At 38.6% G+C, this 23,405-nt stretch overlaps 1 protein-coding gene and 1 long non-coding RNA gene across 3 annotated transcripts in view; one reads left to right on the top strand and one right to left on the bottom strand.

The window, feature by feature from the left end:
- The window catches only part of LOC127529147 (uncharacterized), a 202,248-nt gene that overhangs the window by 176,316 nt on the left and 2,527 nt on the right, over nt 1-23,405 (bottom strand). The gene's annotated exons all lie outside the window — the stretch shown is intronic.
- Nucleotides 1-23,405, top strand: part of LOC114658154 (alpha-(1,3)-fucosyltransferase 7-like) — a 227,024-nt gene that overhangs the window by 201,398 nt on the left and 2,221 nt on the right. Inside the window, exon 1 of one of the 2 annotated variants that reach the window (XM_028810234.2) lies at nt 2,144-2,225. The exons of the other annotated variant lie outside the window; for it this stretch is intronic. The gene's annotated coding sequence lies outside the window, so the exon portion shown is untranslated. Of the gene's footprint in view, nt 1-2,143; nt 2,226-23,405 lie in introns of those variants that run through there. 2 annotated transcript variants of the gene reach the window in all.

The following is a 23,405-nucleotide window of genomic DNA, read 5'->3' as shown; positions in this document are numbered from 1 at the left end:
GCACAATTACCATTAACTGATGGATTATCAAAGTTTGGAATTCTTACATTCCGTGTTATGGAATCGCCAATTATGAGCCCTTTATTGTTTTCAGGGTCCGCAGGCACATTGTAGAGTGTTGAGAATCTGTTCTGGCTCCAAATTAGAGACCTGGGTGCTGAGGGGTTAAATTTTAACTCATTAGTCCCCCATCTCACTGTTACCCATTTGACCTGTGGCTGAATTGATGCTGCTGATTTCGGCCATGCAATGACTATAATGGAACCTGGAGAGACTGAAGCAGAATTAGCAGAATTGTCTAAACATATGGTTCAGTTTTTGGTTTGCCTAATTTCTTACAAATTCCTAATGCGGTCGTAAAAAATCACGTATTTTCCTGTTCAATTGTACCTAAGCATTGTTGGTAGGTGAAGCAATCTATATTGTCAGCCAGAAAACATGAAATGTACGTGATGCAGGACACACAACGTATAAATTTGTCCACGACCTGCAGAGAATAAATGCAACTTCTGTTCAGCACTGAATTAATCTTTTATCTCTTTCTGCAGCAGCTTTCGTGTTTTCTGCATTCAGCTAAATCACTAGGAGACTGTTGGCTTCAAGTTTTCACCACCCTCTGTTTGATCGACTTTATGCGGTTGTCTATTTCTCCTTGTCAGATATCGTCTTTTGCTGTTCTTGAGCTTTATTGACAAATAGTTTTTTTTTACTTCAGATTAGTTTTTTATCTGTTCTTCTCTGGTGCTTGTGAAATACTATGTGTGACTGTGAGATGCCACTCATATTTCAGCTCACTGCTGCTGTTGTGTTTTTGCTTGCTGCCGCTCTTGTGCTTCCAAGAATGTTTTTCGCTGCTCTGAATCATTATATAAAAAGGTGAAATACAAATTTTATCTATAAAATGCAGTGTATAGTAAGGATCAAGCAGAGTATTTCTTCTTATTCATTTTAAATGTTATAAATTAGTATATGTTTTTTCTTAATTCATGGACAGCAACTGTGAAGAAATCAACAGCTACACACATGTATATGACAAAGTCAGAACCTTTGCACTTGTAACGACACTGCCTTTTAGATCATCCAGAGATGTCATCAGCTCTGTGTCAGCAGCAGTACAAGCTGACATTCAATATTCAAATTTGCAGCTTCAGTGCCAGCTGCAGGCGAGACTATGAAAAGGGCAAGCCTGCCACAGTTGCACAATCACCATTTTAATGTAGTTGAAGTGAGCAGATTTTTTGAGCATGGTGAGCTACCAAAAAGAGCAGTGAAGTGAGCAATAATCCATTGGGTCATCAATGGCAAAAACCATAAAGCATTATAGTATTACTGATGCTGCATTCTCATTGTGATTAAGAGTAAAAGAATGAACCAATCACAGGGAATTTTGTTACTTACTTCAATGAGAAGTCCAGCACCTTTTATTGGCTAAATGAACAGATTAAAATATGCAAGCTTTTGAGGGAACTTAGGCTTGAACAACTTGCTTGAAGAAGGGGCCTGAACTGCTTCAAAATCTTGCATATTTTAATCTGTTCATTTAGCCAATAAAAGGTGTAATTCTGCTTGTATTCTCAATGCATCCGCAATGGCAAACACAGTACAACACCCTACTACTACACTTACTTACTTCATAAACACGATTTGATCTGTATAACTATATTAAGCATACAAAATAACCACTGCAGCATGTACCCTTTCTATTCTTAAAACTCTGACCAGTCAGGAACCTTTTTGTCCACTGACTAACCAATGAGCCCCTAATCAAAAGGTGTATTTTTGCATTGGCAACTATTGATGGTTTAGCCAGAAAATAAATAAAGCAAATCCTCACTTTTACACAAATCATGATTTGGGTTGTTTGATTCAATACTTTTCCCATGCATCTACAGTATATATAAGGCAAAAACTTCATTTTTGTTAAAAAGAAAAGGAAACTTGATTTACTATTTGCTCAGCATACATTGCATGATTCTTTGCTGAATCACACCAACCAGTGTTTGTCAGACTACACCCTGTCCATGATGAACATGGGTAACTGTTCAAAACGGGAAGGGCAATCTAGTATATACACTTTTTTTTTTTTTAACAAGAAAAATAACACAGCTTTGTAACCAACCACATTCTGACATCACATTAAGAAACTTCCTCTACAAAAAAGACTCAACTTTTATAGTCTGCAACTCACCAGTCAGCAAAGCAGCACAGAGTGGCACAGTGTAAAGGTAAGGGTTTTACGCTTAGGTGGTTTTAGGGTTGGTGTAAAATGAACAATTACTGCAGAGACAGAGAGAGAGTGAGAGAGACAGAGACTGTCCTGTTATGCTTTAACCTGTCTTAGCAAAAACCTGCAACAGCGCCTTTGGAAATTATTCACTGTTTATGAACTTCAAACCTAGTGTACTATAATGCATTTAAATTAAAATTTCTCTCAACAATTTAAAAGGGATTTTTAATGTATGTATAACAAAAATGAAACCTCTTATTTAAATAAGAGTTCTTTTGTTTGTGTGTATGAATGTTGCATATCTGAATCTTGGCAATTGTTCCCATCATTCCTGATAGATTTTCTTGTGCCCGGTTAAGCTAAATGTAGCATGTATCTTACAAAATTTCTAAAACAATTTAGGACTGAACCTTGACTCTGACACTTTCTTGTTTTGAAGTCACCCATTTTTGATCTGGCTGATTTGGGTCATTCTTCTATTACAATATTTCTTTCCATTGTGGAGTGCTTTGCACACCTGCATACATTTTCATTGAGGATTTGGCTAAATTTATTGTTATATCTGTCAGGACAAGGTCTCAACCACCTTCTTAAAAACACCCACACAACATGATTCTGGCACTAGCTTAATTCCTGGCAGATGAGATGTCAATAATGATAAACTGCATTTTGCTTGCTGTAGATAGTGCGGTTCATCATTGCTAGAGTTTCTTCTTTACAGTCCTGGGTTCAAGCCCCATTCCAGTAAGTATGTATTGCAAGTGTTAAGAAATGTATTTCCATTAGACAGTGGCAGGGACATAGAGCCTATTCTGATAGCACTGCATGCAAGTCAGAGACCAGTCCTGGTAGTCGGGCCTGGAAAATGGAGCACACCAGGCCTCTTAAATTGTATGGAGTTTTCATATTCTCCTTTGGTCAGTGTAGGCTTTTGTGGCACATACAAATGATGTGTATGTCAGGTTAATAACCATCATTGAATTGGCTCTCCTTTAGTGATTATAATCATGCAATTGTCTGTCTTACTGTAAGGCAAGAAAAAGGGTGCCATCCTGGATTAAGAGTTTCAAAACGGATGGATGCCTATTTCTGTCTGATGCTCCAACAGGTATGTGACTGCCTTATATTTAGGAAAAAGTTTGTTTTTCATCAGATTACATAATTTATCATCAGGTGAGCTCAAAATCAACCATTGGATTTCTTGATTTTTTTCAGAAATTTTATTTATTCTATGTGGGCATTCTCCAAAAAGGACTCAATTTTTAAAGTTTTTCTAGAACCAAAACCAGAGCCTGTTCTTACAGAAATATGTACAAAGTTAAAATCAACTCTGGGTCGCATGGCAGGACATTTCAAGGTGTGTTCATTCACACCAAGCTAACACTGATTTGCTATTTAATTGGTGTGAACATTTTTTGGGTTTGATAGAACCATTAGCATTGGCAGTAGAGTCATGAAAGACACCTCTCCACATCTGTCATATGCTGCATACATTGTACTCCATTAAACAAGTTCCCACATGTCACTAGTATACTAATACCTATAGGAAGTGCTAGGTTATTTTGCACCCTAGGCCAAGCTTGATAGTGCACCAGTTGACTGTTCGGCAGCTAACTTGTGCCGCTGGGTTTTTCTCCCCCTTATGATCTGCGCCCTAGGTGAATGCCTAATTCGCCTTAATGGTGGAACCAGTCCTGCTTATAGGCACTTCTAACAAGCATATTAATAGCATCCGTCACTGTGACTGCCTTCCTAGCAATCTCTCATCTCTCAGTAGAAAAAAAAAGATTTATTTTGGTCAACAGACTTTTTTCAGCTTTAAATTATGAATGTTGTAACATCACTGTTACTTTAATCTCACCCAGCCCTGCAACACAATGAAATGGAACATAAACCCTTGCAAGCTCCAAAAATATAAGCTCCTGCTGTTCTTTCACCATGTTAACTCTATGTAGCTGTTACAGGACCAGGTCCCTCTCAGTTTCCTGAATATCTGTCTTAATTGAGTAAGACTGTCCCACTTCACCCATATGTGGACAGTGTATTATAACATTATGAGCAAAGGGGCAACGACTGTCCTCCTTCAATAAGTTTTTTGTGCCTATCAGCCACTGTAGGCTTTCCTCTCATTCTTAAGGATACACCAAGCATTCTCACTGTCAGGACCTGGGGCTTCATGTATTTATAGTGCGTACACACAAAAATGTTGCATACAAACGTTTCCATGCTCAAATCGCGATGTATAAAACCTAAACTTGGGGTAAAGCCACGCACATTTTCACGGTAGCTCCAACCCTGGCGTATGCAAGTTCTCCACTCAGTTTTGCTAACTGGTGGCATCCAGCGTCAAATCAGTGCTACTGTTCCTGTGTGGTTACCCTTTCTTTTTTAGATCCACATCCCTGATGTAGTTTTATCATATACACTGAAACTAACTGCATATTGTTTATTAGTTTAAGGCATCTAATTGTAATTAACCTGTAACAATATAAAGGTCCAGGGAATAGCCAAAGTATTCCAAATACCTTAGCTGCTTTAGCGTTGTTACTCTCACTACACCTTCTTTTTCTTCTTTCAGCTGCTCCTGTTAGGGGTTGCCACAGAGGATCATCTTTTTTCATATTACTCTCACTGCACCACTCGGAGTATTTATATCACTATATCTGAGTGGGGAATCACAGATTTACAGCAGCTGATCGGAAAGAGAATTATCGGTATACAGCATCAAGCACACACTGCCTCAGCCATGCTGTCTATTGAACTGCTTTCATACGGCAAACACTTCAGAGCCTTTCCTGCACGGACTTCGCGGTTCAGAAACAGTTTCATCCCAAGGACTATAAACACACTCAATCAGTCCATCAAGTGCTCCTTGTAGAACTGTTTGTACTTATAAGTACAATTACTTCACTGTAAACTTGCACTACAGTTATAATATTGCATAACCTGAGCCACTTTATAAAGCGCGTATTTACATATGATGATGATATCATTTTAAAGATGAAACGCAGCAAAATATGTTTATTATATTATACAGATAAAACTTTAACTTCATTTAAATAATCTATATTGTTAATAATTAAACATGTGAGGACACAGTGCCGCAGCACTAGCGAGAATCTGGCGCTCCGTTCATGGATTGTTCCTGCCTCGCGCTGTATTCTTGCTGGTGCTGGCGTGACACTGGAAGGATAGATGGATAGAATAATTAAACACGTACTACAAAGATATTTCAATGTTCCTTAAAAGCTTTGAAGAATCGGCGTTCTAAGCTTACAGATGGCTTAACGTCTATTACAGAGCTGATTGTGTGGCGATTGAGTATTTGGAGAAAGAAAAGTAAGGACAGGAATTGGGGGTTAGCACGTTTGAAAGAGACAGCACTGTTACAATAAAGTATTTAATTGAAGGTCGCGCATGGCGCAGCAAGCACCTTGCGTGGGACATGAACAATCACTGCGCCACCATGTTTAATAACATGCTTTAACTCCTATCATCATGAAAATGATATCACATATACAGTACATCTCAGTATTTTAATTATTCAGAGAGCTGTAATATTACGAATGTAATGGATTCTGTGTCCTGTCGGAGGAAGACAAAGCCCGGAAGCATGTAGTGATTCACACACATACAGCACATAGAAGATCAAATACAAAGCAAAGCATTTAACGTGCTACTTTAGGTACGATGGGATTTGAGAATCTAGTAAATTAAACGATATTAAAATGAAGTTTATGATGTTCTACTTTAATGACAAAATAAACTACATAATTAAAGTGAAAATTTGGAGATTAAAGTTGACATTTCATGCTTTTATCCCACTGTGTGCCTTTGTTTTTTCTCTGTACCCTAATAAGCTTTCATACGAGACACAGACGGTGGGCTACGACTCGCCTTTTTACGGCGACTTTGATATGTGACAACTTCTTTTTAATTTCGGGCACTGTGCGACTTTGTGAACTTGAGCTTTTGAGTTTCTCCGACACACTAGGTCACTCGATCATCTTCCTTTTGTTGATTATATCACTGTTTAAACCAACAAATAGTAAGTTTTTGCTTGCCTCCACTTGGTATTCGCTGAAATTCTTCTATTTTCCCTCGTGCTTTTGCCATTGTCTTTTCACAGAATGCTGAGTTTAAGGGCTATTTATATTGATTTGCATATTCAAAGAGGAGTAATTCTGCGAGTAGTTAGGGTGGGACAGCAGGCGCATGCACGTGTGTTACTTTTCACGCTGACCGGGATTTATGTAGCAGAAGAATGTGGAAGTTGCCATTCGCACAGATTTATGCATCTGGATTTTTTTGTGCGTACGAACATTTCTGCTTTTGTGCTTACGCCATGTTATAGTGTGAGTTCTATGCACAGCGTTATACATGAGGCCCCTGGTCTTTCCTTACTGGTAACCTCTTGCCAATTGAAAAACCCAGCACAATAATAATTATTATTTTGCATGGTGAGAAAACTGAGAATTTCTGGGTACTTACAGGTTATGAGGATCCAGAATTGGTGCCGATTAAATGTTATCATTTCAGATAAGTTTAGTAAATGGATGGATAAACAGAATAATTAAGAAAAACTGTTTTTTAGAGTCCAAAGTTATTACTGGATGACTTTCTTACATTCATATAAAATGCATCAAAAATTTTGATTAACCCATCCATTGGAAAAGGCAGAGGTTGGGTAGGCAAATCCTCTAATTAAAACAAAAACGTTGTTTAGCTGCACATTTCTATTTTTAGGTGTTAGGCTGTAGTTCTATGATATTTCGACTTTAATGACAGCTTTTTACTTTGTTTTAAATAATTACAATGGCATGTAAATAAATAGTTTATGTCTGTTACAATGCAATACTTTATCAGACTTTTGACCAAACATACTGTTGTACAATCTCAGTACATTCTTAACCTTTACCAATTGGTGTTGTTAGGATCCCAGAAGTACAGTATATTCAAGAGAAGTTCCTGAAGTGACATGATAGGCCTTTGCCGGCACTTGGCATACACATCTTCACTGTTCCAAAATGGCTTTTGTGGATTACAGAGCTTGATGCTTGCATGTTCTCAGTGGCAGCACATACTGTAGGAAACCATGGCACTCTCATTGCATGGTTTCAGATTCAAGTTGGCTATGCATTTCTTGAACTTGTTTATCTTGTTAGAAATACTCACATCAAATCAAACACCTGCTATAATTTACAATACCTGCAACTATAGAATGCCTGATGTTAAAACCTATTGCTGGGCCGTCTTAACGTATGGGCACAATGGGCACTGGCTGGCAGCCCCAGGAGCATAGGGACTCACAATGTTTCTGTCTGTCTATGCATGGTTCTATTTTGCTATCAAAAGAGGGGCCCCAGCACACCACTTTGCCCAGGAGCCTATGATGCTGTTAAGATGGCCCTGTCTATGTATTTCTTCTTTGCTGTACTCAAAACATAGGGTTTACCCTGGAAAGTTTTATTTTTACCTTCCACAGGTCACATAAGCAATAATAATGAACATCTAAACCACATAACTTCCGTGCACCTGCTCACATTAAATTTGTTCTTAAGATACTAAATTGGGTTACCATCTCATTAACCAATGTGTAATATTATTATTACCATCTCATTAACCAATTTGTAATATTATTTACACATACTTAAAAAATCCATCCATTCAGATTGTTAAGCCACTATTTTTCCATTAGATAGAGGCAGGGAAATGGAGCTTGTTCTGATAGCACTGCCTGCAAGTCAGACGCTAGCTCTGGATGGGAGATCTGGAAAGGATGTAGCATACAGGCCACTTAAATTGCTTCAGTAAAGAAATATTTGCAACATAAAACATACAATGCCAATTACCAGTCACAAATAATATGAATATTTAAAAATATGTAACATATAATGATTTCATATATGTAACTCTACCACAAATATCTAGGATCGCACCAAGTTCTACGAAAAATAAAATAAATATTCATTGAATCTCTTGTTTTAGAAATTGGTTAAATGTTCATTCATTGGAGGCAAATAATGTAAATATGTTGTATTTGACATAACACTAGAAAAGGAATTCTAGTGGTTTGAGGCCTGGTGATTTTGGAATTCAAGGGATTGATCCAGTTTGCCTAATCCAATGTTCTAGTAGGTGGTCATTAGGAAAATGTTACACTTCCTGTGTGAGGACCATAGTTCCCTATGTTTTTAAAGTCTTACACTCTGTAGAATATCTTTTAGTAGCCTCAGCCAGTTAACTAGCATATCAAGATACAATAGACAAGTCATGGATAACTGGGTTATAAAAACTGACAAATGGATGGATGGATAAAATCTATGATGAAATCAGCAAAGGAGTAACATTTTGTGCATCAACAATTAACAACAATGAATAGAACACTTAAATTTGTGAAATCTCAATCCACTCATAAAATGGTGTGCTTATTTTTCTCACCAGTCAAAAGAAAAGTTGTTTTATCATTATAGAGCAGCATAAACAAAATATGGGGATGCTTGGTTTACCAGCTGGGCTATGCTTTATAGTTGATACTTTATGTGTGATATTTCACCTGATGTCATTTAGAGAATGAACTAGAAAAACTGGTTTGGCATTTAGTGCCTGAATACCACAGGCTGGTGCAGTTGACTTGGCTCTAATTCCTGGCCTGAGCACTATATGTATAAATTATCTAAGTCTCCAACTGCATTTTTAAGGGTATTGCAGTAACCTTACTCATTCCTAAGATATGCATATAATGTGGGTTTAGTAAAATCTAATAAGTAGGCCTACAGTAAAATCATTTGTCAAAAAGTATCCCAGAAAAAATAAAGCTCTGTGGTCCTCAATAGAAAGTACAGTCAAAATCTAAGAGTTCCCAGAGCATTCTAAAATTCAGTACAGGACAGAGTAGTGCCCATGGCAATGGTGGAACCATACAATGACTTGGCACTGGAGTGTGTCACTGATATTGTCTCTCACAACACCAATCTTCTCACCACTCTTTGACAATGAATCAGTCCAAGTGAACAGTCTCATTAAATTATGTTAATGTTAATAACTGACCAGCACATTGTGCCGAACCTCATTAGTTCAAGCAGGATATACTTAGAAGACAAGACTCTGGTGAAAAACTACACTGTACAAACACATTTCAGGAACACAAGATTCCTTTACTATGCATAGAGCTTTTCAAGGCACACTTGATCTTTGCCCAGTTCCCTTATTTAAAATAGATGATGGCACTGAGGTCAGCATTTGCATTATGTACACGGTTAAAAAGCATTTACAAATATTTAAACATTCACCATATTAATATTAATTCAGGCAACAATGAACAGAATGAACTTCCAAATTTATGATAAAGTTTCTGACTAAAAAACAGGTAAACAGGAAACAACCAACACTGTGCTAGATTAAATGATTTCCAAAAGACATTTTATACAAATACAACAGAATACAAAACAAATTAAAGTAAGCGGATGGGTATCTTGTATGTTCCATCTTCTTTTTATGCGGCAGGTATATATGTTGTGGTTTTAAAAACCACAGTGAGAGGGGGAAATGATATGCACATAAAGGGAAAAAAAAACGTGAGAGGATAGGTGGGGCTAGAAAAACCAAATCCTGCGATATGTTCATCTTTTGGAAGGCCTCCTCTCACAGTTTGTGGTCAGAAATAACCAGCTATGGAATTCATAAATTCACACTCCATGCAAACACGTTGAGGAGTATATAAGTGAAAGTAATTTGTTAGCATGTTCTTTATATGCTCAAAATCATGTATGTGTATATTGTGTTTACATATAAAGAGTACTAGATTAGATTAGATTTTTATTGACACATGCTCTGCAAGACCATAGTGAAATTTTTCTGCCACGAATGTGTGTTGTTTGGAGGTCAGGGAAGTATATACAGGTAATAAGACAATAAGATGATGTGTAAATAAATAAATACAATAAATATGAATAGCAGAAAAGTGGACTAATGTACAAAACAAAATTGTACAGACATATTAATTGTATTAAAGAGTAGTGGGATAAAGAATAAGTGCAGATGGCAGTGCACATGTAACATATGGTAGAATTAAACAAAAACCATCAAGTGGGTACAGTAGAGGGCAGGTTAATTCAGATTAACAAGAGTTCAGTGACCTTATAGCCTATATAACCTTATAGAAGAAGCTGTCCCTGAAGTGGGAAGAACATATGGTAAGGCTCCGGTAGCATTAATCAGAAAGCAGAAGTGAAAACAGGGGATGTGCTGGAAGACTGCATCAGAGATAATGGATTGACCCCTCCTCAGACATCTGGCAAAGTAGATGGTATGAAGCTAAGGAAGGTAAGCCCCAATGATTTTAGAAGGAGTACAGACAGTACTTTGGAGGAGCTTGCAATCCTGGCAAGCCAGGTTACCAAACCACATAGTGATTCATTCTGTTAGGTTGTTCCAATAGTGCAGCTGCAGCAGTTGAAATTCACAAGGGTTTTGGTGTTCTACCCCAAACCTCATTAGCCTCCTCAAGAAAATAAGCCTTTGCTGACTCTTTTTGATGGTGCAGGTGGTGTTGACAGACAGTGAAAGGCAGCAGGTGATCTGGACACCCAGGAACCTGAAGCTGCTACTGTCTGGATAGGGGAGCTGTTCATGTGGAGTGGAGCATGATTGTCTTTGTTTTTCCTGAAGTCAACAATGACCTCCTTTGTTTTGTTGACATTCAGGGAGAGGTTGTTTTCATGGCACCATACAGTCAGGTCTTTTATCTACCTTCTGTAGGCAGCTTCATTATTGTCACTCAAAAATCCAATCACATTGGTTTCACCTGCAAAGTTTGATGATGTTGTTGCCCTCATGATTTGCTAAACAGTCACAGATAAACTGTATAGCAGTGGGCTGAGGCAGCAGCTTTGTGGAATGTTGATGTTGGTGAACAGCATGAAGGAGGTCTTGTTGCCAATCCTCCCTTGCTGGGTCCTATTTGTCAGGAGGTCAAATACCCAGCAACAGAGGCAGCAGCTCAGCCCATGGTCTCTGAACTTCGGCATCAGGCTGGAGGGCACAATGTTATTAAAGGCAAAGCTATACTCAATGAGCAGCATCCTGTTCAGGGTAAGGGAGATGACATAATTCACAGATCTGTATGCAAACTGAGTCCATTGTAGAGGAGATATTATTGTTAATATGGATCATGACCAGTTTTTTTCAGACACTTCATCACCATGGAGGTTTTTCTTTTCTTTTTTTTTTTTTTTTACTTTTTAAAGTTTTTCACGGGGATGTAAAGAAAGGAACATTGTTCCTCAAGGATTTGGCAAGACCATGCACCCATTTTTTCACAAAATGATCCAGAAAAAAATATGTCTATTGGGAATGTGACATGGCTAAACAAAATCCATGATGAAATGCATTTTTAGACTAAAGCTATAACCTTGTGAGGCAATGAAATTGTTATCCAAAGTGGTTGAGAAAAAAAAACACTCTGTAGCAGTGGCATTTGATGATATCTTATGTTCGTTTTTTAAACTTTGTTCATGCTGATGGAGACATCTTCCCATCAGCTCCAGTGTACTTCCTTGGTCTGATCTGCCACAAGGTTGCAGATGAGATGAAAGTACAGGGGGATAAAAGGTTTTTACATATACAAAACTCCTTTACTGCAGGTGCAAATTTTACTGTTAGTGAAACGGCATTGTCTAACCAATTCTTTTTGTGAAATGAAACTCTAGTTTTTGCAGAAACTTATATTCACTTGATACATAAGCTCATCAATTATAAACCTGTAGGCTGAAAGTGTCCATGGTCTGTGCTGAGATGCCAATTTAAACTTTCACACAGGCAATAAAATGTGGGCTTTAGTAAAGTACAAATTCAGATGTCAGTCTCACTAGTGATTTAGAGATGGATTATGCTAGTAACATTCAGTGCCCCATGAAGGCTTATAACATCTGTGACCAAACAGTATTTTATATTAACTTTCTGCTCAGCAAAGTGAATCAGCGAAATTCTTCCATTCGTGTTGATATGTCACTACTCAAGAAAGTAACTGTTATGTCAGTATTTTCTCTTACTGTATAGTTGTAAAGGGTATTTGTTCATTATTCTCTTTACAAAAGCAATACAATTTATAGCAATAAAGATTAAACCCATGTGTTTCTTTGTAATTTATACTGCAGTTTAAACAGATGTATCGGTTATGTAAAGGGGCTTCATATTTCTTGGAATTAAGTGCCACATAGTTGTTTCTATAATCTCTCATTAAGGACTCATTGAGATTAGCCTTTCTTCAAACATCCCCAGTTTTTCACTGCTGTTCAAGTCCACAGTTCTGTGCCATTACAAAATTTTGAATGTGTGCAGCATACCAAACAAGAGTCCAACCAAGCACAAAGGTGTGTTTGCTTACGTGATGCTACTTTTGCAGCATGTCCCTTGGAACTTTCATGGATGAGCCCTATATAAATATATCAGTGCTTGTACAAACAAGGCAGCATTGCTGCCAGCTACAGTATTTGGTTTTCCCAAACAGTTAGGGTATTTTCAATTGGTTTCTGTGGGTGAAAAAGGACTTTCCCACATTTTTTTGGATTATTTTAATGAAAGAACACCTCATTTAGGGCTAGTTTTAAAAGTAAAAATAACTTTGCAGCGATTGTGCTAAAAAGAGTGTGTATAATATTGTGTGTTTTAGTGCTAAAAGTGCTAGAAAAGAATACAAACCCAGTATAAACCTCCACCCAGGGTTTCCAGGTCCTGGAAATATTTCCAGGCCAATGACAGCTGAAAACACACCTAATGGCACTGTGGATCATCCCAATGAATTACACTGTCGACTTTGGGGGTCCCTCTTGGAGTTTTAGCTTTGGTCATTTCACCCTACAGTTTTGCCACTGTAGGTGTCGGGGGAAGCAGGGCAGGTTAGGAGGTTTAGGCAGCCGCAATGCTATCAAAAAGCCTAATTTGACATGAAAACCGCACATCTGGCCATCGTGCCCTCACCCAGTTCCTGAAACTGGTGGTGGGGGTTTGGGCTCTTAGCTTAATCAAGCGTGTCAAGGATGTCTAAACCTTACTCATTGTAAATACGGGTATAGCGTCTAGTTAAAGTCAGTAGAATTAAACATGAAAAAAAACAAAAGGCTTTTAAAATAATCAGACATCACAAGGGGATGATTAACTGACAAAACACTAGACCAGGGGTGTCGAACTCCAGTCCTGGAGGGCCGCAGTGGCTGCAGGTTTTCATTCTAACAATCTTCTTAATTAGTGACCAGTTTTTGCTGCTAATTACTTCTTTTAATTAACTTGACTCAAGCCTCTTAGTTGGTTTTTTTTTCCCTTAATTAGCGGCCAAACAATAATGAGACACGAAACAAGCGGCCACATGACCAGCTCACCTGTGCCCATCACACAATATCTGAAAACAGAGAAAGGTGGAGGTCTCAGTAAGGCTGATCTCTCAGGTCATCAAAACATCTTGACGGTGTTCTTAGAAAAAACATAAAATCATGAGTTTTGGAAATGTCTGCTGTGGCAGAATGAATAATTAAATAATGGGTTAAATTAACAGCAAGCATTGGCTTTTCATTAAGAAACTGGTTGGAGTTTGAAGCCCCAGTTTCGCTGGTCATCTGTTAGCTCGTTTCACATCTCATTTCTATTTGGCTGTCATTTAATGAGGAAACGAATCAATTCAGAGGACTGAATCCTTAAAAACATGGCTATTAAAATGAAGGGGAAAAAAAGTGAATTATCAGTGAAAACTGGTCACTGATTAGGAAAAGGGTTAGAATGAAAACATGTAGCCGCTGCGGCCCTCCAGGCCTGGAGTTTGACACCTGTGCACTATAAGACAATAGACAATGTGGTACAGAAAAAGAAATATAAAGTTACTTGATAGTTTGTGCCAATGCAGGTCAGAAAGTGGGTTAGTTCATGAACTGCAGAAATTACCTGTAGTGTCTGGTGTTAATGTGTAAGATATTTCAGCAGACCTCCATATTACTGGACATCACCAATAGTGGCATTCAGTAATATTACAATGGTGATTTAAAGTTGATTCATTCAAAGCTACAAACTGGTATAAATCTCAACTCTGCCTTGGCACCAAAGCCTAAAATTAGCACTGCCTCTTTATATAGAGAAATTGAATAAATATCTATCATCAAAAAACAAAGAAACTTTCTAAGTAATTTTACTTGCTCCAAAGTGCTGTCCCCAATCGTTCTATCACATTCAACAAAACTATGGATTTTCCGTGCCAAAATAAATCCATCCAAAATGTTAATTATGTTGAAATGCAATACATAAACAAGTGGACTGTTTCATTTTGGCAAGGTTGTACCATGTCATATTTAAAAACATATCCAAATGATCAATTGTGTTTCAGTACAATTAGTTTAAAATGCAATACAAAAGTGCATTGCAATTTAATTAATGTCCATAGATTGCGTGTCTAGCTAAAAGAAGAGCAGATGTATCACATTTCTGTTAGCGGTAGCTCCCCATGTCTTGCATTTTGATTTGAGACCAAGCTTTTAACGTGCCAATACTAAAAGTATTCAAATGACCAATTGGCATCAAAAAGTGGGGCAAGTGGCATGGTGTGCACCATAAAATGAAGTGCCTGCTTGAACAAGTTTATCATGACACAACCATCCAGCATCCCATAATTGGATTTGTAGATTATGTCAAATATAACCTCACAGGTTATGATAAGCAAAACAGCTGACTTTCCTTTCCTTAGAAGAGTTATATGGATTTTAGAGTTTTTAAAGTTTTTCTTTTTAGGCGTGGGGTTAGAAAGAAAAGTAACATTGCTCAATAAGGATTTGGTAATACTGCATGAGCTATTTCTGAATCCACAGGTTTCTCAGAAAATATTCCATATTACAACAAATGGAGGATAAGTACCTATTGTAAATGCAACATGGCTAAAAATAATCCATGATGAAACAAAACGTCCCACTTTAAGATAAAAGCTGTGATCCAGTGATTTAATGAAAGTGTTATTCCTAAGTGGCTGAAAGAAAAATTATTTGGATGTGAGTGTCAGTAGGCTTTGCACCCTAGGAACCAAGCTACCCAAACTATTCTATAACATTTCAGCAATTATTTACTGCTCTGATGCTGATCTTTCTGACCATAAAATAGGTCATTATGATAGCAATTGATGAGAAGGATTCATAATTAATTGCAGCATTGCGGTATTTGCCATAAATCTTGAGATATTGTCAATATATAAGTGCATATTCATTTATTGGAATCTTGCAGTTTTATATGAAAGTTTTAATACTTGCAATTTTCTGTCATGCATGTGTGTCTGAAGATCACCTTCAGGGCTAATCAAAGGCATGTAATACCACTATGGGACGAGAGGGGGAGCTGTCACTAACATTATCACCACCTTCTGCCTCCAAAGCACAGAGAAGATACCCAGTGAGGACAACTGATTCTGCCCCTACTGGGCAGAGTCCTATAATGCTGGCATCTCAGTTTGATTCAAGCCAGACCGGAAGAAGGTACACCTCAAAGCCATACCCTCTCAAATGAGCAACGCTTGCAGACCAATATTGTACATTTAATTTGTTTTCAATTTGTTTGTTGAATTGAATGGGATGACCCAACATTTCCTTTGGACCTTTGGATCCTTACTCCCACTCGACCATAGTTCCTTAAATGAAAAAAAAAACATGCAGTTCTAGTAATTTGTTTAATTTGAAATTTAGGTCTGAGTTGATAATCTATATATACAGTATAATTCACTAAGCCAGAAGACAAGTAGCCAACCATGGAAAGCACGCCGGAAGGGGCGTGGATTCACTAAGCCGCCGACAAGTAAGACACCCATGGCGCACACAGGAAGGAGCCACGTCCACCAACTCTAAGACCATTGGATGCGACGACAACTCGCAGAGCCACGCCCACCAACTCGGACGCGACGCCTCGGAAAACATGCCGTCATTTCTGTTTGTCTGTGCCACAGTCCACATGCAGCTCTGAGCCACGTTAACTTTTCATTAGTCAACCTCAGTGGAACCTTGGTTCACACAGAGGCAGCGCCAGAGAGAGACAGAGGCACAGACAGGCAGCCCGAGAGAGAGACAGAGGCACACACAGGCAGCGCAACAGAGAGACAGAGGCACACGCAGGCAGCCGGAGAGAGAGAGCCGCGCACACACAGGCAGCGCCACAGAGAGACAGAGGCACACACACAGGCAGCGCGACAGAGAGAGCCGCGCAATCCTTTAAAACTGAGGTTAAAACACAATGAAGGAAGCAGTCTTTAAAAACCAATAAGCCCTGTGCCTCTTTTTCATTAGCGTCTCACCTGCTTCACCGCCCTGCAACAGTCGAGACGCTTTCTCAGCAGCTGACCTTCTCTGTGCCTGACTCCACTACTGTCAGTCGCCTGATGAACTCCTGAAATGTTACTATCTTGGTTGGCTTTTAAATAAAGTTCGGATTTGTTGAAATGTTCCTTTTTTTCCCCCTGTGCTTAAAACTCATTTTAAAAAAAAGTGTTTATACAACTGCTGCAATGTTACAGAGAGAGAGAGGGCTCGCCTGCTTCTGAGAGACAGAGGAGGAGGGGGCTCGAGTGCTGCTGAGAGAGAGAGAGAGAGAGAGGGGGGGGGGGCTGGGGAGGCTCGTGTGCTGCTGAGAGAGAGAGAGAGAGAGGGGGGGGGGAGGCTCGCCTCCTGCTGAGAGAGAGGGGGGGGGGCTTGCGTGCTGCTGAGAGGGGGAGAGGGGGGGGGGGGGCTGTGGAGGCTGCATGCTGCTGAGAGAGAGAGAGAGCATGCAGCTGAGCAGGGAGCCTGGGTGTTTGTGTCAGTGTTATTCAATGTTTTTACTATTACACTGTGCATTCTATGGTGTAATGATTAACTATATTTGTGCTTAAAAATCTTTAAAAAAATATATTTACATACAGTTCGTATGGTCTGGAATGGATTAATTGTATTTACATACAATCCTATGAGGGAAATTGCTTCGGTTCACGACCAAATCGGTTTACGACCAGAGGTTTGGAACGAATTATGGTCGTGAACCGAGGTTCCACTGTATATTGACTCTAGAAAACATGATCAGCAAGTCTTTGATAGGCTGCAACAAAATAATGAAAGAACGGGCACATTTTTTTCTCACAAGCTGGGTGGGTGGGTGTTAGTTAGTTAATTAGTTACTCGAAGGATTTCAAGATTTAATATGCACAAGCGGTAACCCTGCAAAAGCAGCCCAAACCAGAAAAGATGGCTGGCAAAAAGTGGCTGACAAATTAAACGCATGTGCATTGTACTTACTGAAAGCGCCGTTACGGATTTTGCAAATGTTTTTTCCCTCTGCTTAAAAAGCATGATTATGCGGCGTATACTATGCCGCGGGTTGGTATGCAGCGTGTAAAACAGTTTGTTTGTCGTGGATAATTTGCCTTTTACTTTAACACAAAGACAATTTCCTGTTAGATTTGCCTTTGCGATGACAATTGATAAGGCACAGGGCCAAACTTTCAAAAAGATGTACATGTATCTGCCAAAACCAGTTTTCAGTCATGGACAGTTGTATGTTGCTCTCTCCAGAGTTCCATCTTTTCATTCACTTACTGGTATGCCTGCAGGAACACGTGCAGCGAGCGAGAGAGAGCGAGCGACACACACACGCATACAGGCGCGCGAGAGAGAGAGAGCGCTGGACGCATAAGAATAATAATACTTCATTACATTGATATACCAGTGTTTTCAGTATTCAAAGCGCTATCCACACAGGGAGAAACCGGGAAGCGAACCCAAAATCTTCCACAGTCTCCTTACTGCAAAACAGTAGCACTACCATTGCGCTACAAGGCAGTTAAAGAATGCACCGGCCTCGATTTTGTTTTCACTTCTGTTTACAGCGATCAGATCGTAGCGTGCATTGTTGCAATGTTACTTTTCTTGGTGGCTTATTACATTACGGATGTTTCACATGTTAATTTTTTTCCCTGTGCTTAAAAGACATTAAAAAAGTGTTTCTCAACTATGACTCCGGAACAACTCAGTACGCAAGCTATATTAAGCGTCAACAACGAAGACTCGCTACATCTTAATGAACAAGTGCTGAAACTTATCCCTACCAACGAAGTAACTTTCACCAGCGTGGCCTCCATCGTCACAGACGATCTCGCTTTCAGTCACGGACAATTGTATGTTGCTCTCTCCAGAGGTCCATCTTTTCATTCATTCACAGTGGTATCCACAAACCCACCCCATTTGGACAACTGTGTCGTTCAGCAAGTGTTCACCCATCAATACATAATTATGCAGCGTATGCTACGCCGTGGGTTGGCTAGTAACACCTAAATTCTTTACTTCTGCTCTGACTGACCAAGTGATCGTTTGTTTCTAAGACTTTCACTTTTTTCACTTCTGACAACTAAGATTTCTGTTTTGTTCTTGTTAAGCTTGAGGAAACTACTACTCATCCATTCTGAAATGTTAGCAAAGCTTTGGATCAGAAGGTTGAGCTGCAGTGTCATCAGGTGCTATAGATAAGTAAACCTGCATGTCATCTGCAGAATTCTGGTAGCTCAGCTTATGTTTTGAGATAATTTGGCAAAAAGGGAGCATGTAGATTGAAAAGAACAGTGACATCTAATATACAATCAACACAAATTTCAAATAATTTTCTATTATATAAGACTTCAACCAGTTTAAGACTCTATCAAAGAGACCTACCTATTGACTAAAGCAGTTAATGAGAATACTGTACTGTAGTTTATGGTGTCAGATGCCACACTCACGTCTAAGAGAACACAAGAATTAAAATGATCATTTTTAATAGTTTGTATAATAATGGCACACGGACAAAATAAAGATTTAGGGATTGTCCCCATATATTGGTTTAGCAAATTAGTCAATATAGACTGAAACTGGTCTTGCAAGCTGTAAACAATCAAAAGGTAAATGATAAATGAAAAGACTGAGATTTTATATCAAGGCGGCAGAAAGAATGTTGAGGTCATCAAGGTGGGACGGAAATGAGGTCATCTGGAAGGGAAGAAAAGTTACTTGATCTTATGTGGTTTTGTGGGAAGAAAGAGAGAAGGCATTAGTATCCTTTTACTAACCCTTTTCCCAGTGCTTTCATGCTCTGAATTGAACCCTTAGGCTGTCCCCTAATCGCACGAATTATAAATATTTTATAAAAATTATATTATAATTAGAAATAAATAATCAAATATGTAAAAATAAAGTAGAATTGTATTGCACTTGTAAGAAAGTAAGACTTGTAAGACTTTGTAGTGGATAGGATTCAACTGTGTTAACTACAAAGGTCAAGGCCTAAGAGCTAGTAGATGAAAAAATAGATGTTTGGTTAGGAGCTGTGTCAGGGAAATCACATAAATGCTGAAAAAAATAGGGCCGTGTATCCAGCATAAATTTGTTATATCATCATGGCCCTGTTGTTATCCCAAATGGCTTTAATTTCACAAAGGCCACACTGGTAGATTGTTGTACCATTGCTGTGGTGCTGATTTCTAAGGAAGACTACTAGAAGCTATTTAATCTTTCAGGGTTAGATGACACTCAGCACATTGGTCCAGTCTCCTGATCAAGAGCTCTAGTGAAAAAGAACACTGAATATGTAGAGCAAAAATGTTAAATTTCAGAAAATATTGTTACAGGACACTTCACCAAAACAGGAAATGCAAATAAATATCAGTGTTACAGAAATACCATTAAATGCAAAAGTTGATAATCAGATGAGTAGCCTTAGCTATGAAAAAAGTTAAAATAAATCAAGGAAAAGAGGTCCACTGAAAAATTAATAATCAGGTTGATTTATGAGTTTAGGAACCCATAGGATGCAGGATTCTGGGGCATCTGGGTCAGCAAAGGGAGTTAAGAGCTTCTATTAACTCGGTGAAGATATAAAGAAACATTGGGTGGCTTAGTGGCCGCTATTGAAAATGATCCTTAGCTAATGGATGATTATATAAATCTGGGATAATGCGCAATAGCAAAATCCTTAATGTGGAAGTTAAATGGGTGTTACACATTCTGCCTCCCACCAGTCTTTGCTGCATCATCTAATCGGCATAGATTATGATGCTATAGAAAAATAAGCAGAAAGCTGGCTGTCAGAAACGGGTTTGAGTTGGCACTAAAATATTATGAATACTCTGTACACATATAATTCTGGGAGATTTTCAAAGGCTGTATTTTTGCTTCATTATGCCAGAACATGTTCAGGATACAGGCTTGGACAGGTTTGTAGGTAGATCTGTGGCAGATACAATTTAATGTAAGTAAACGTAAGGTATTATACACAGGAAATAGAAATGTTAAATTTCAATACATAGTGGGATGTCTAAAACTTGAAAGTACCTCTTATGAGAATGACATAGGAATCATAGTGGACTCACTACTGTCTACATCCAGGCAGTTTACAGGTAGTTGTGCTGAAACGTTATAACACACTGGTGAGGACTCAGCTAGAGTATGGTGGGCAATTTTAATCTCTACATTAAAAAAAGACATAGCAGTGCTAGAGAAAGTTCAATGGAGAGTGACTAGACTAAGAAAAATGAGGTTTAAGGAGAGATTGAAGGGGATAAACAGTATTAGTTTAAGCAAACAGAAATTAAGAGGTGAAATGATCAAAGTGTTTAAAATTGTGAAAAAATGAATTCAGTGGATCACCATTGTTATTTAAAAATAAATTCTTCAACAAGAACATGGACACATGGTTTGAAAATTGCTAAGTTCGGATTTCGCACAAATGCTGGATATTTTTTCTTCACACAAAGAACCATGGACACATAGAATACATTACTGAGTATTGTGGTGAAGTGTGAGATTTTATAGACATTCAGATCTCAAATTGATGTTATTTTGGACAATCTAGTTAAACAGGATGAGCAAGCTTGACCAGCTGAATGGCCTGTTCTTGTTACAATAGTATTAATGTTCTAATCACATGGAGTTTGTTTTCCAGAATGTTTAAACTAAAAAGTATTTGTGATTATTATATCTCTCAAAGCCAACTGGATCAAATCAGAAATGTATTATTCTTACTTACCTAGAAACAATGGTGCAACTGATATTTTAAACATCCTGTGTAGTATTTTGGTAGAATGGTGCCTCAGTGGATACAGCTGCTGTTTCACTGTCTTAGTGTTTTGCATTCAAATTCCTCACATGGTTATTGCCTGTATTCATTTTTAGGTGTTCTCCGTGTGTCTATGTGGGTTTACCTGGAGGTTGTTTCATGTTCTTCTCACTGTCACATCCCCAAATACTGATAGGCATCTGTGTGTGTGTGTATATTCTATGATAGCCGGGAAACCCATCTGGCTTTGTTTCCCATCTTTGTATTAACATGACTAGGACAGATTCTGGCCTGTTGTGACCCTGAATTTGGTTTAGAGCTGGAAAATGAATATATGGATGAACTTCAGTAGTGTGAGTAAAATTAAAAACCTTTTTAGTAAAACTAGGTTTTCAAATTTTTCAGCATCTTTCCATCATCAGATTATCCTAATCTAGTTCACAGTTTCAGGAGTCATAGTGTGCACAAATGTGTCTTGAGTCCATAAATTGTACAGTGTTTCTTTATGCAATTTAGTAATCAATTGATCAATCACATTAGGTCCCTTTTCTTCTTCTTATTAATAAGATCCCAATGTAACTAAACTCATGCACCGCAAGCTGTCAGTCCCACTCATCAACAGTATGGTTCTCTTTTCTTTTAGTATAGAACATTTACCTAATTTCTGGGATTACTAAATCTACTAAGTAGACCCTCTAATGTACTCATTCTAATCCTATCCATCCTCGTCAGACCCAACACAAATATTAACATCTTTAACTCTGCTACCTATAGATTCGTCTCCTGCTTTCTGGTCAGTGCCACCGTCTCCAACCCATATAACAAAGCTGGTCTCACTACCGTCCTGTGGATCTTCCCTTTCACTCTTGCTGATATCCGTCTGTCACAAATCACTCCTGACACTCTTCTCCACCCATTCCACCCTGCCTGCACTCTCTTTTTCACCTCTCTTCCACAATCCCTGTTACTCTGTACTGTTGATCCCAAGTATTTAAACTCATCCACCTTTTCCAACTCTACTCCCTGCATCCTCACCATCCCACTGACCTTCCCCTCATTTACACACATGTATTCTGTCTTGTTCCTACTGACCTTCGTTCTTCTCCTCTCCACAGCATTTCTCCACCTCTTCAGGGCCTCCTCAACCTGCTCCCTACTCATGAGGACAACAAGTGATCTGCTAGATATCTTATTTAAATCTCCAGTCTGTAGGAGTCAGTTGTAGTGCTTTGGGTATCCAGTGGAAGGTGTATCCAGCACGTTAGTTGTAGACTTACAGTAGGTTATTCTGGGGAAATCATATGTCTTGGCTGGCCTGAGAATGCCAAGATAAGCTGGATACCACTGCCGAAAATATAGTTGTTAATCTACAATGCAAACTGTAATGCTACCACAGCAAAGTTGCAAGAGATTACCAGCACAGGAAATAACATGGGGAAATCAGAGAAATTAAAAAATGCAACTTTTCAAGATATCATGGAGTGTTATATTATTTTATGGACACTGTGCCCATTGAGAATCTGTCTGATTTTAACGTTAAGAGGAGATTTTCTTTATTAATGTAGTTGTTGCCTACCTTGACCTACAAAATAATCTGATTTTGCCTGTTATGCGGGAGGCTGAAGGATTATACAGTGGATAGTGCCATTGTGTCACAGCTCCAAAGGCCCTGCCTGTGTGGAGTTTGCACTTTCTCCCAGTGTCTGAATGGGTGTTTATATGTCCATTCTCATTTACATGCACATCCAAAACATGTCTCCAATTGCTGCCTCAAAGTTAGGCACTTGTGTGAGCTATGTGAAGGACTGGCACCCCACCTACAGATGATTCCCTAGCTTATACCAAATACTGCTGGGAGAACTCAGAAACAGAACAAAATGTTCAGAAAATAACTACACAGATGTTGGGTAGAGCAATAATTATTCTACTTTGTCCTAAGAAGCAGTTTTTGAAGTTCTAACATTGTCCTGAAGGACAAATCGTACAAAGACATCAAAAAAAGTGTGTGTTGGAAGACTTAGATGATGTAAAGCATACTAGTGTAGGTCATTTTGTTAAATTGGATTACCAGCAGCTCATTCATCTCAATTCATGAATTCATCCTCTT

Source organism: Erpetoichthys calabaricus, chromosome 9 (assembly GCF_900747795.2).
Source record: "Erpetoichthys calabaricus chromosome 9, fErpCal1.3, whole genome shotgun sequence".
Classification (NCBI taxonomy): Eukaryota; Metazoa; Chordata; class Cladistia; order Polypteriformes; family Polypteridae; genus Erpetoichthys; species Erpetoichthys calabaricus.
The sequence above is the reverse complement of the archived record's forward strand: the minus strand, read 5'-3'. Positions and strand labels throughout refer to the sequence as shown.